The 14,801-nt window shown below is 34.8% G+C and overlaps 1 pseudogene; it reads right to left on the minus strand.

The window, feature by feature from the left end:
• The window catches only part of LOC141576843 (early endosome antigen 1-like), a 64,517-nt pseudogene that overhangs the window by 32,535 nt on the left and 17,181 nt on the right, over positions 1-14,801 (minus strand).

The raw sequence follows: 14,801 nt of genomic DNA on the forward strand, positions 1-14,801 counted from the left end.
TTTTAACAAATACCTTTATGTAAGATAACATTCTCAACAAAAAAAAATTCTTATGATGAAAGCAATTTTTAGTCTTCACCATATTCCACTAGCCTAAGATTCTTCTTGTCCACACCCATGTGTTCCAGTAGGTAGGTTTCTAGTAGGTAACCTTTTATTCTAACTTTATGAGCCAAATAAAATCATTTAAAAACAATTTCCCAAAATCCCTATACCTAACAATATCTATATTTTAAATGTGAGATGTTACACTTATCTTTGGTTTGGGGTTTTGTCAGACAGGAACAGTAAAAGGATAAGAGGATAGAGGAATTGAGAGGATCAAGGAGAAAGTAAATTAAATGAAGACAGTGGTGAAGGACAATAGGTTATAAAGTTTATAATGTTATGGGTTTGGTGTCAAAAATAGATGTGGTTTTGAGTCACAACCAATATTGACTATATGAATTTTAAAAGTCACTTTATTTTGCTAAATATCATTTCCTCATCTATAAAATGGGGCTGATATTAGTATCTGTTCTTCTAGAGTTATTGTATAGTATATAAAATGCTTAGTACAGTGCCTGAGACATTATAAGTGCTAAACAAATATTAACTGTCATTGGATGTACAGTTAGAGAGTAAAGGAAATGAAGCTAAGAAAGGCTGAGAGACTAGAATAAAAAATAGAAATTAAAAACCTGAAATACTCAGTAAGGCCAAAGAAGTTAAGTAGTGAGGAGAGAAAAAGTTTTTGCGAGGACAAGCGGTTAAGGTAAAGAATGCAGAGATACGATTTTATTTAACATTTCAGATGAAACTATTCTACCTGATAAGAAGATGGAAGGTACTACCATGGGCTTGAGTAACTAGAAAAGAGGTAATAAAGATCATTGGCACTGATAACATTAAGAACTGGGAGGCTAAGATGTTCCTTGAGTCTCTAACATCACTTAGGACCATAGCAAGCAAGAAGACTGCAAACAAATGTTCCAAAGTGAGAAGCAAGGCAGGGTAGCAGTTAAAAGCCAGTCCTGGGCTTGAAACCTGGATTCATACCACTCTTAGTAGCATGTATGACCTTCAATTTCTTCATCTTAAAGGAGGTAAAAATAACACCTACTTCATATGGGGGAGTCGCATGAGATTTAAATGAAATAATAAATGCTAAGTGCTTATCACAGCATCTGATATAAAGAAAACATTCAATAAATGTTAGCTATCATTAATATCATTGTTCCTTTTGTTAACAACCCTTAAATGGGACTAGCTAGGGGATGAAAGTAAGGAACATGAATTCACTTTTTTTCTTTTTACTGATGAAAGTGCTGTCTTCCAGGCAACCACAGTCCCGAGTACTAAAACTACACAATAATTTTTCAAAAGAATGCACTGTTGCATTTTTACCACAATATATTTATGCTGCCTACCATTTTACTCATTTCTTCACTGTAAGCATCCGCATATCATTCAATCATTCATTCAAAAAGTATTTACTGAGTGTGATTACTAGGTCATTATGCTACCGTGCTGAGAACACAATGGTAAAATAAAATGAAGTCCCTACTCTCAATAAGCTTGCAGGGTTCTTGAAAAATTTACTAAAGAAAATAATCACATTTTACACTCCACTAATCAGAAAATCCTATTAAAACTACCTTCAAAATATATTCAGAATCTCAGGACCTTTACTGTTATCGCTTGATCCAAACCACCCTCACAGTGTACATGGATCACTGCAATAGACTTCCAACAGTCTCTCTGCTTCTACCCTTACCCCACTAACAATTTTATTTTCCACAGAGCAGCTAGAGTGTATCCTACAAAAACGTAAATAAATTTTGTCGTTTCACTGCACAAAACTCCCAAGTGACTTCCCATCTCACCAAGAGTAAAACACCTAAGTTGTTACAAAAGCCAAATGGCCCTATGAGGTGGGCCTCATTACCTCACTATCCCAGCCTCCCCTCACACTCACTGTGCTGGAGCCACAAAAGCTTCCTGGCTTTTTCATCACGCCAGGCATGCTCCCACCTCGGAGACTGTCTACTTGTTCCACATGCCTGCAACATGCTTGTTCCAGAAGTTCACATGACTCATTTCCTCACTTCCTTTAGTTCTTTCTGAGCTATCCACTTTCTTAGAAACATCTTCCCTGACAATCCTATTTGAAATCGCACCCACCCAAAATACTTTCTGTGCCCCCTTCCCTGCTTTTATTTTTCAAAATAACACTGCCTCCTTCTGTACAATTTTAGTGTGATTTGGGTTTTTTGCCTGTTTCTACCCACTAGAATATAGGTTTCACCAAGATAAAAACTTTTTACTATTTCACTCACTGCCATATCTTCAGCATTCAGAACAGTGTCTGGCAATAATAAATATTCGACCAAGAACTGAATCTCATAATAATAGTCATTACCAAAAGGATAAGGAATACTTTTCCATAGAAGAACATGGAAGAAGTCTCCATCCTACATGTGAGCCAAGGAAAGTTTACTGAAAAAAAGTAATTATCTGCGATGAGACTTGAAGGATAACCAGATGTTAACCAAGAAAAATGAAAAGCCAAGAACAAGTAAGGCATAGAGATCAGCATATTCAAAAGTCCAAAGATAAGAAAAAACTTGGAACACCTTAAAATTAGGAGTTCATTATGCCTGGATCAAAGAACATTAAAGAAAAAAAAAAACCACATATATAAGGTTGACTGATTTCCCACAAAAGTAAAAATTTAATGCCATGGGGAAAGGTAACATTTTCAACAAATGGTCCTGACAGGCATATGGGGGGAAATGTGATTTCCATATTCACATGGAAAAAATGAAACTCAACCAGTACCTCATACCATACATAAGAATTTAAAAGAAACCACAGACTTAAATGTAAATGCTAAAATGATTTTTTCATCCTTCAGTCTTTTTTTCTGAAATATAGTTGATGTACAATATTATATGTTACAGGTGTACAGTATGATTCACAATTTTTAAAGGTTATACTCCATTTATAGTTACTATAAAATATTAGCTACATTCCCTGTGTTGTACACTGTATCCTTGTAGCTTGGGTTTTATTTTTTTAATCAGGAGAAAGTTTTGCAGTCTTGGGGTAGGCAAAAAATTTTGCAGAACCCAAAAAGCACTAACCATAAAAGAAAAGGATGACAAACTGCACTTCACCAAAATTTAAATCTTCTTCCCTTTGAAAGACATCATTAACAAAATGAAAAACAAGCCAGATTGTAAAAAAAATATACACAACACATATTTCTGATTGTGGTATAAGGCCTAAAATTAAGGCCCAATATTATATGCTGCCTTGACAACTGGTGAAACTGGAAGAGCTTCAATGATCTAACTACAAGCTCCCCTCCTTACTCTGCTCCAGCAGATAAGGTCCTCTAGCCCAAAAACCCTCCTCTTCACTGGGAGCAGGCACAGGGCCTGCTTAAGCCTGAGCAGCAGGTTTCAGTTTCCTACCAGTCCCTGGAATTATTCAAACAAGCCAATCACATCTCCTGTAGGAAGCACACACCTCACCTTCCTGATACTATAATGACTGCTTCTCACAGCCTCTGAGTGTTCGTTTCTTCCCCAAGTGCAATCCTTGTGTGGCCCTACTTGGCACACAGTGTCCTCCTCACCTGGGCTGTGAGTATATGTGAATAATAAACTGCTGTTGATCTCACTTATCGAGTGTCAGGTTAATTATGTGTTGAGCCATCCCCATAAGTCTAGGGAGGGGCTTCCCTTAGCAATGGGGTGAATAGGAGGCAATCAAAACACTGACAAAGGACTTGTACTCAGAATAGATAAAGTCATCTTACAATTCATTAATAAAAAGATAATTCAGTTTTTTAAGTGGTCAGATTTCCAGTTCCAGATAAAATGGAATAGATACCCTTCTTTATTCTTCCAGCTAAACACAGCTAAAATCCCTAGGCATTATATATAAAACAAACATAAGACAATTTTGACAGATAAAGAGAGAAACACAGACCAGCTAAGGAGCTCAGAAGCCAAGGACTGAGACAGTGGTGAGTACTCTGCATTTTCTTTTTGCATCATATATTCTAAACTAGGTGCTAGAGAAGCCGGCAACCTGGAAACTTCAGTGGACCCTTACCACTTACCAGTGGACAGCACCACAAGAAAAGGCTGCTCTCCCTAGCCAAAGGAGCAGAAAAACGAAGATTGGATTTGGTAATATGGTGGTCATTAGTGAGTGCTTTCAGTGAATACTAAGGATGGAAACCAGACTGGAAAGGGTTAAAGAGTAAATAAAGACATTTGCTTCTGCAATGTGATATAGTAAATAGTCTGAACAACTACCCTGACAAGAACAACTGACATAAAAAATCACTTATTACATTATATATTATATGTATTATATATTTGTTATAGACTGAATGTTTATCTACCCTCAAAATTCATTTGTTGAAATCTTAATCCCCAATGCGATGGTACTAGGAGATGGGATCTTTGGGAGATAATTCAGTCATTAGAGTAGAGCCATCATGAGTAAGATTAGTACCCTTATAAAAGAGACCCCAGAGAGCTCTCAAACCCCTTCTACCATGTGAGGACAGCCATCTATAAACCAAGAAGCAAGCCTCCATCAGACAAAGAATCTGCCGATCTTTGATCTTGAACATCCCAGTCTCTAGAACTGTGAGAAATAAATGTTTATTGTTTAAGCTACTCAGTGCTTTTGTTATAATAGCCTATACTAAGATACTGTTATATATATTATTATACGTAATAATATATAAAATGTGAGAAAAATGAGCACTAAAGCAAGGTATTGCTTTATTTCTATTTCTTTAAAATCCTGGAAGCCATATTTCAAATTTCATTTAGATGGCTGCTAAAGGAACAATGTTAAAACCTAGAGTTTGTTCAAAGTGGGAAGCCAACTTCAGAGTAAAAGGGAAATAACCTGAGAGAAAGATTAAGAAAAAAAGAGACTGAGGGAGGGGGAGAGACATCGACCAACATCTTAAACAAGTCTGTACCTTAGCATGGGCTAACGGAAAAAACAACATCTCCTGAGAATTCATAATCACCAATAACCCTTGGGTGGGTAGTTGGATTTTACGCTAGTGAGTAATCTGAAGAATTTCAAGCACCAAACTTAATTTAAGGGAGTCTCAGGTTAATGGCACCTCTAAAGCAGTATTTATACGCTGATGGGAATAATTTGTGGCATGGGTAAAAATCAAAATCGTAGGAGGGAAAGATGATAAGCTGAGAATATGAGAGAGAATGGAATCCAGAGCAAAAGCAAAATGACTGAAGTCTGATAGCAAAAGAGACCTGTCTTTCACATACAAAAGTAAGAAAAAGAACAGAGGTGCAAGTATAGCTTTTAGTGACAAAATGAGCACATTCATCTAATGGTTCCTATTTTCTCAATGATGTTGAGAGTGACCAAAGGAAGGTGAGAATAAGGTAAAACACACAGAAGATTTAAGGATAACAGAGAGAGTACAGCTATCACAGACAACAGAAAAGGGACCCTGATAAGAAAGCACAGCAGGATTACCAGCCACTGCTCACTACCTTTTGGAGATTCTTTGTTGTTTTTGGTCTGAATGAGGTCAGCAATTACTACTAAACTCCTTTCCAGGGTTACAACTGAGCACTCTGAGCTCATCACATCATGAACACAGTTTGGAATGTTTTCCTTGAATGTATTTCCTTAAACTTGCTCATAATATAAAGTTCAACTGATACTTTCCTTCTCACTTTCACAGTCTTGTTACATCATATTACAGTTAATACACATATACATGAAGACAGATGGCCAGAAAGAGACAAAACAGAAAGATGAATGGATAGAGACATACCCAGAAACAAACACAAAAATAGACTCACCAACCAAGAGGTGGGGAAGAGTAGAGAAAAGGGGACTGGGTAGATAGTACAGTTAGATTCAGAAAGGGACAACTGACAAAAACTGTCAGAGCAGAAACACAAGTGTATCAATCTCTTAGGGGCAGTATTATGGGTGGTTTTTATGTTCTTCTCTCATCTTACCTCCTTTTTCTGTGATGATCATATATTGTTTGTTAAAACTAATAATAACAATAAAGCAACTACTAAGGCTGACTTTTGGAAAAATGAGGGTTTTTTTAGACTTATTTACTTTATCCATTAATTTTCAATAAGTTATCAAAGATAAAAGTTCTTACAAAGTCATAAATGAAGACAACAAATAATGTATAAACTTTATAGCTAATCTAATCTTTCATTAGCTTAGTAGTTCATGACAGTACAAACATAATTAGATACTAATCAACTGTAATTCTTCACAGATTTAAAAATCTTCATTAAGTTGAGATGACATTAACATTAAAGACAAATTGGTACTACTATTTTTCGGTCTTAATATACACTTTCTCAGTCTCAACTAAGCACAAATAGCTATCCATAAATATGATTCAAAAGGTGCTTTTCAATTTGTAAGAAAGATTTCTGAGAACTTTTTCTACAAAAGTTTAAATTACCAGTTGTTACTTGAAATATTTGCTATTTTTCCTTAAATATTGAATTTTATTGTAAAATTTTATTTTCATACCTCTGAAGAGCTTTCATTAGTGACATCCACAGTGTTTACAGGAGCTGCTGATGAATCTAAATCAGAACCTTGAGAGCCAACTCTCCCAGGAGTCTGAAACACAAGCAGAAGGGGGAAAATCAAATTAAATATTAACAATATATTCATAAACTATTTAATAACCTAAACAGTAATCAAGGCTAGCCTTATACATAAAAGTAGACATCCTCTCAATAATAACAAACAGTAGTAGAAGCTATCCTTTACTGGAGACCAACTGTACCTAATATTTTATCAAGATCTCTACCTGGATTCTCTCAGTTTTAGTTTTTTTGAAACTAATAAAGTTTATTTTTGTATATAGTGCTTTATCATCCTCATCTCACTTTCACAGAATATCTTATTTAATCACAATGACATCTCTGAGAGAGGCAGGGATAATGTTATCTCTATAGATAAGAAAAGAGAGAAAATATCACAAAGCAGCTAAAAGATTTCTCAAAATTGTACTGTTAAAAAAAAAAAAAGGAAGCAGAACCAAAATGCTAAAATTTTAATTCCTCTTGCATTGATCTCTACTACACCAACTAAACTACAATTATTTGAGGGGAGCTAAAAAGATCAACACAACACACATTATCTAGTCACCCATCCATCTACCACCATACTAACCATTACCAATCTATCTCCAATACTTAATATTCCATTGTCAGAGACAGTTTGGAGGGTTCAAGATGATGGTGTAAAAAGATCCTGAATGAACCTCCACCCACAGACACAACAAATATACACTTACCTATGGAATAGTTCTCCCAGAAAGGGACCTGGAAACTGAATGAACAGAACCTCCACAGCAAAGGGTAAAAGGACAGCAATGAGATGGATAGGAGAGGCAGTCACAAAACCAAAACTACAGCAAGCCACAATTGGGAGGGATCACAAAGGAATAGATCTTTCCCCTGAGAAGCAAGGGATTTAAGCATCACATTAAGCACCCCAATGCCTACACCCTGCACGAGAGATGAGAACCAAAACATCTGGGTTTGAAAACCAATGGGGAATATGCCTGGGAAAACTAGAAAACTATAGGGAATAGAAAATCTGCTCTTAAAGGACTTGCACAAAGACTCATTTGACCTGAAAACCAGTGCAAAAACACCAAGCTGTAAAGTGCATGAACAATGGGTAAAGGGGACTCACCTACTAGCCTTGAAGCATCTGCTGGAGGGGCAGGAACCAGTTGGCACACCCCCAGGGACTGAGTCACTGGCAGGAGCCATTTATGTGATCTCAGGCTACTTTGCTAATACCAGTGCTGGCTGGCACCATTTTGGAATTCTCCATCCAACCTGTTAGCGCCAATGGTCACACCCCCACTGAAGCTAGCATTAACCTGATACCTAAATCAGACAAAAAAGAAAATTACAGGCCAATTTCTTTGATGAACATAGATGCAAAAATCTTCAACAAAATATTAGCAAACTGAATCTAACAATACATTAAAAGGAGCATGCACTATAATCAAGTAGGATTTATTCCAAGATGCAAAGATCATTCAACATCCACAAAGCAATCAACATGATACATATTAACAAAATGAAGGATAAAAATTATACTGTTATCTCAATAGATGCAGAAAAAGCATTTGACAAAATTCAACATCCATCTATGACAAAAACTCTCAACAAAGTAGGTATAGAGGAAATGTACCTCAACAAAATAAAGGCCATATAGGACAGATCCACAGCTAATATCACACTCAACAGTGAAAAGCTGAAAGCATTTCCTCTAAGATCAGGAAATAAGACAAGGATACCCACTATAGACACTTTTATTTAACATACCATTGGAAATCCTAGCCAAAGCAAGTAGGCAAAGTAAAATAAAATAAAATTTAATTTAATTTAATAAAAAATTAAGGAAAGAAAAAAGCATCCAAATCTGAAAAATAGAAGTAAAACCATCACTATTTTTGCAGATGACATGATACTATATATAGAAGACCAGAAAGACTACACACACATACACACAGTTAGCACTAATAAATGAATTCAGTGAAGTCACAGGATATAAACTCAACATACAGAAATCTGTAGCATTTCTACACCAATAGCAAATATCACAGAGAGAAACTAACAAAACAACCCCAGTTACAATTACATCAAAAAGAATAAAATAACTAAGAATAAATTTAACCAAAGAGGTAAAAGACCTGTACAGTGAAAAACCAAAAGACAATGATGAATGAAACTGAGGAAGATACAAATGGAAAGACATTCCACAGTCACTGATAGGAAGAATTAATATTCTTAAATTGTCCATACTTCCCACAGCAATCTACAGATTCAATGCAATCCCTATTGAAGTTCTAACGGCATATTTCACAGAACTAGAATAATTCTAAAATTTGTATGGAACCATGAAAGACCCCAAATAGTCAAAATAATATTAAGAAGAAAACAATGGAGGTGTCATGCTCCCTGATTTCAAACAATACTATGAAGCTACAGTAATCAAAACAGTGTGGCACTGGCACAAAAACAGACACACATGTCAATGAAACAGAATTGAGAGCCCAGCAATGTAAACCCACACATATGTGGACAGCCACGTGCAAAAGAATGAAACAACTCAAAATGGATTAAAGATTTGAATGTAAAACCTGAAACCATGAAATTTTTAGAAGAAAACATGGGCAGTAACTTCACTGACATCAGTTTCTGTGGATCTGACTCCAAAGGTAAGGGAAATAAAAGCAAAAATACACAAATGGGACTGTATCAAACTAAAAATCTTCTGTACAGCAAAGGAAACTATCATCAAAACAAAAAGGCAATCTACTGAATGGAAGAATGTATCTACAAATTATATACTCGATAAGGGGTTATTATCCAAATATACAAAGAACTCACAACTCAACAACCAAAAAACAACTCAATTAAAAAAATGAGCAGAGGATCTGAACAGACATGTTTCCAAAGACATGTGCCAACAGGCACAAGAAAAGATGTTCAATATCACTAATTATTAGACGAATGGAAATCAAAACCATAATGAGATATCACCTCACACCTGTCAGAAAAGACAAGAAACAACAAATGCTGGAAAGGGTGTGGAGAAAAAGGAACCCTGAAAACTGGTGATTTGACTATAAACTGGTGTAGCCACTATGAAAAAAAAGTATGGAGAGTCCTCAAAAAATTAAGAATGGAACTACCATATGACCCAGCTATTCCATTTCTGGGTATTTATCTGAAAAATACAGAAACACTAATTCATAAAGATATATGCACCCCTATGTTCATTACAGCATTACTTACAATGGCCATGATATGAAAACAACCTAAGTGTCCAACAATGGATGAATGGATACAGAAGATGCGATAAACACACACACACACACACACACACACACACACACACTAGACTACTAGTCAGCCATAAAAAATGAAATTCTGCAGTATTTGCAATAACATGGATGGACCTTGGCGCATGATGGACTATGCTAAATGAAATAAGTCAGATGGAGAAAGACAAACACTACATGATTTCACTCATATGTGAAACCTAAAAAAAACAAACAAACTCAGATACAGAGAACAGATGAGTAGTTACAAGAGGTAAAGAAGGTTGGGAAAATAGGTAAAGAGGGTCAACTGTATGGTGATTGACAGCAACTAGACCTGGGGTGGTGACCACTTTGTAATAAACACATATGTCAAATTATAAAGCTGCACACCCAAGCTTATATAATAAAATCTTAAGTGGACTATCTTCAAAACAAAGAATAGGTTAACAAAATTGTAACAAACACACTCAACAAACCTGACAATTAAAAGTGCCAAGAGTGAAGGTTGTGGAGAAAATTTACAACACATGTGATATGATGTTGAATTTGTACAAGAGGTAAAAAGTACAAAATTTGCATATATTATGACTTCAATTATGTAAAGACATAAACAGAGTTCGAAAGGTCATAGGAGATTGAGGCATTTTACGCTAGGGTTATTTTTGTTGTTGTTACTATTTTTTCCCTATGTTATTGAAAGGATGAGATTTGTGTTAATGATTTTGTTAATCACCCACCTACCTCCTCCCCAAAATTTTTTATTAGCATGGTCATATTATTCTAATTTTCAGACTTTTTTAAATGTAAAAAAATTGGGGCTTGCAAAAAGATCTAGATGATTATATTTATCCAACACCTATCATTATTCCTTAGCGGCCTCCACCAAACAGATCAAAATTTGAAAATATAAGGAAAAAAGTTTATATCGTATGAGGAAAAAAATGTATATGGTATTCAAAGTATTTACTTCAACCAAATAAGAACTGGTGCCTGCTATATATTTGGCTACCCTAGGTTGTTGATAATATAAAAATACATTCCTACTACCAACAACTATAAGATCAACATAAAGTAGTATTAATATCTGCAAAAACTGCTTTCAAAGAATCACATGCAAGTTTTTGAAGAAAAAACAGTACTTCACAGGGGGGGAAGTTATCATTGTTTACTGTATGCAATACCTTGAAAGGAAGTATCACTATCATACAAGTTTTAACAACATGAAATTTCTTTGAAATGCATATTTGATCTATTTCAGTTGATCTAAACAATCAACTTGTGAAAATGATAACTGCACTGCTCTAATCCAAAGCAACCAATAACTAAGTCTTCTAATTGTGACTGAAAATCTGATAGCAAAGAAGACCAGAATCAAAACAAACGCCTAGTAGCATATAAAAAAACAACTATTTTATAGATGAAGAACAGAAGTTTTTCTAATATCTGGTGATATACTGAGTCAGAGCTTTCAAACTCAACATAATCTCCCCACCCCTACCACTATTTATGACTCTACTCCAGAGAAGATCAAGCAGGAAGAGAACAAGAATTTCACTGGAAAAATAACTCAGTTTCACAACCTAATTGCTACTGAAATAAAGAACCTCATCTTTAAATTCTACCTAGCTTCAAAGCACTAAAACTAACTAAAAGGATAACTAATCTTTGTACACAAAAGAGACATAGTAAACGCTTACTAAGCAAATAAACAACCCATAACACTCTGAAACTAGACTGGAAATAAGACAAACAGGCAAAAGCTGAGTTAATAATAGATTAATTGCCACACACACACACACACACACACAAAGGTGACTTGACTAAAAAATGAATTATTGCTTTTAAAAAAATATTTGAAAAAAATTGTTATAGGCTACTAAACACACCTTATGCTTAGCAAAATTATTTCTGAAAATGGAAAGGATACAAGTATTAGAAATTAAATGACATATAACCTCAAAACCTTGGGGACTTAAAAGACATCTATTAGGATTTCTTATAAAATGTAACTTTCAGCACTGATTTTGTCACACTATTTCACCCTCAGCCCACCATAGAAACCAATTAGGAAAATTTTCACAAATTCAAAAAATGTGAAAAGCCACCTACTATATGCAGACCCTAAGAAGGGTGCTTTAAATACATTACCTGATCCTTGCACTAAAAACAATAATCGAAGATTTCTTAGGGCCCTCACTACCTCTTTACTACTATTAAGAGCTAAGACCTTACCACATTCAGATGAACTGAGAAGTATATTTGCAAATGATACTGTTTTTATGTCATGGAAAGCATTCCAGGGCTTCCCAGGGAGTTTTCATGCTCAATCTCTTAGCTTACTGTACACTATTCAGTGATCTCATTTACTCCTTTAATTTTAATAACCCCCAATGCAGACAAAAACAAAATGCTAAATCTAATCCAGATCTCTGCTGAACTTCAAATTCATATTTTCCTGTCCTGCTAAATATTTCTACCAGAGTGCCTTGGAAGCACCCCTAAGTCATTTTGTTCAAAACCAAATCCATTATCTTTTTCCACAAACCTTTTACCTGTCTGCATTCTCTATCTCAAATTACAAAAACATCACATACTCATCTTGCCTAAATCCAAAGCATTACCCTTAACTATTCTCTTCCTTAAACGTCACATCCAATCCAAAGTTAATTCAATCATCTACATTATCTGACATGCATCTCAAAAATGTTCTCCTAGAACAGTCTACCCAAGCAATAGAAATAGAAGAATAAACAAATGGGACCTAATTAAACTTACAAGCTTCTGCACAGCAAAGGAAATCATAAGTAAAACAAAAAGACAACCTATGGAATGGGAGAAAATTTTTGCAAATGAAACCGACAAAGGCTTGATCTCCAGAACATATAAGCAGCTCATACGAGTTAATAAGAAAAAAACAAACAACCCAATCCAAAAATGGGCAGAAGACCTAAACAAGCAATTCTCCAAGGAATAAATACAAATGATCAATAGGTACATGAAAAAATGCTCAATATAACTAATTATCAGAGAAATGCAAATCAAAACTACAATGAGGTATCACCTCACACCAGTCAGAATGGCCATCATTCAAAAATCCACAAATGACAAATGCTGGAGAGGCTGGTGGGAATGCAGTTTGGTACAGCCACTGTGGAAAACAGTATGGAGATTCCTCAAAAGACTAGGAATAGACTTACCATATGACCCAAGAATCCCGCTCCTGGGCATATATCCAGAAGGAACCCTATTTCAAAATGACACCTGCACCCCAATGTTCATAGTAGCACTATTTACAATAGCCAAGACATGGAAAGAGCCTAAATGTCCATCAACAGATGACTGGATAAAGAAGAGGTGGTATATTTATACAATGGAATACTATTCAGCCATAAAAACCGACAACATAACGCCATTTGCAGCAACATGGATGCTCCTGGAGAATTTCATTCTAAGTGAAGTAAGCCAGAAAGAGAAAGAAAAATACCATATGAGATCGCTTATATGTGGAACCTAAAAACAAACAAACAAATAAATCATAAATACAAAACAGAAACAGACTCATAGACATAGAATACAAACTTGTGGTTGCCAAGGGGGTAGGGGGTGGGAAGGGATAGACTGGGATTTCAAAATGTAGAATAGACAATCATCTACATTAATTTTGAATCTATCCTTCTCCATCTCCTTTGCCGTTAACTCAGTTCAAGGTGTCATCATCTCTCACCTAGACTATAAAAAAGACTTAATTTAGCACTCTATCTCTACACCACAATTCCAGTTACTTTCTAATTTATTTCCCAAAGCACCTCAAATGAATCATATCCAAAATCAAACCCACTTATCTCAATGTTCTACCATCCTAGGGAAAAAGTTCATTTCCTCCTATGTTCTCTAGCTGAGTTAATAACCCTCATTTATTGAAAACCTCAGCTAAAGTCTAACTAAACACAAATTGGTATCTGTACATCACTGTTCATAGAAGCATTATTGACAATAGCTAAAAAGGTGGAAACAACCCAAATGTCCACTGATAGATATGTGGATAAACAAAATGTGATATATACATACAATAGATTATTATTCAGCCTTTCAAAGGAAGGAAATTCTAATCATGCTACAACATGGACATACCTAGGAAGTATTAAGCTAAATGATATAAGCCAGACACAAAACGACCAATATATGTGACTCCACTAATATGAGGTCCTAGAATAATCAAATTCATAAAGACAAAAAATAAAATAGTGGTTGCCAGAGGCCAGGGGTAAGGGGAATAAGGAGTTATTGTTTAATAATACAGAATTTCAGTTTGGTAATGATTTTAAAAAATTCTGGAAATAGCTGTGATGGTTGCACAACAATATGAATGTACATAATGCCACTAAATTGTATGCTTTAAAATAAAAACGCTGAATTTTATGTTGCCACAATTTTTAAATTTTTTAAAAACTTCTAAACCTAACTGAATCTCAAGCTAGTGGTATAGCCACACAAAGAAAATAATTATTTCAAGTGTTTTAAGAACAGTGTTTTGACTATATAGCCTTAGTGAGCAATAGTATAAAGATAAACAGAATTGCTTTAAAAAAAAAAAGTAAAATTCATATTCAGTAATCTTATTAACAATATTAACATTGTTATTTTAAAGCTATTTTATGTATATATTTATGAAAATTGTGTTAATGTTAAGAACCAAGATATTCAGTATAAAATTTAAAAATATAAACTCAAATAAGGAAAAAGCATTTTATAATCTTAAATTTGAACTCTTGTTTTGCTTTTCAAATCTATCAATATGTATATGTGTATATATAACCTAGTTCTAATCTTGAAAGCTTAAAAGCAATGAAAACAGAGAAGCAATGAGCACTCTAAATGTCCAGACAGCGCTATCTAAACAGCATTCTCCATTTAA

The sequence above is a fragment of the Camelus bactrianus genome, unplaced genomic scaffold (genome assembly GCF_048773025.1).
Source record: "Camelus bactrianus isolate YW-2024 breed Bactrian camel unplaced genomic scaffold, ASM4877302v1 HiC_scaffold_41, whole genome shotgun sequence".
In the NCBI taxonomy this organism is placed as follows: Eukaryota; Metazoa; Chordata; class Mammalia; order Artiodactyla; family Camelidae; genus Camelus; species Camelus bactrianus.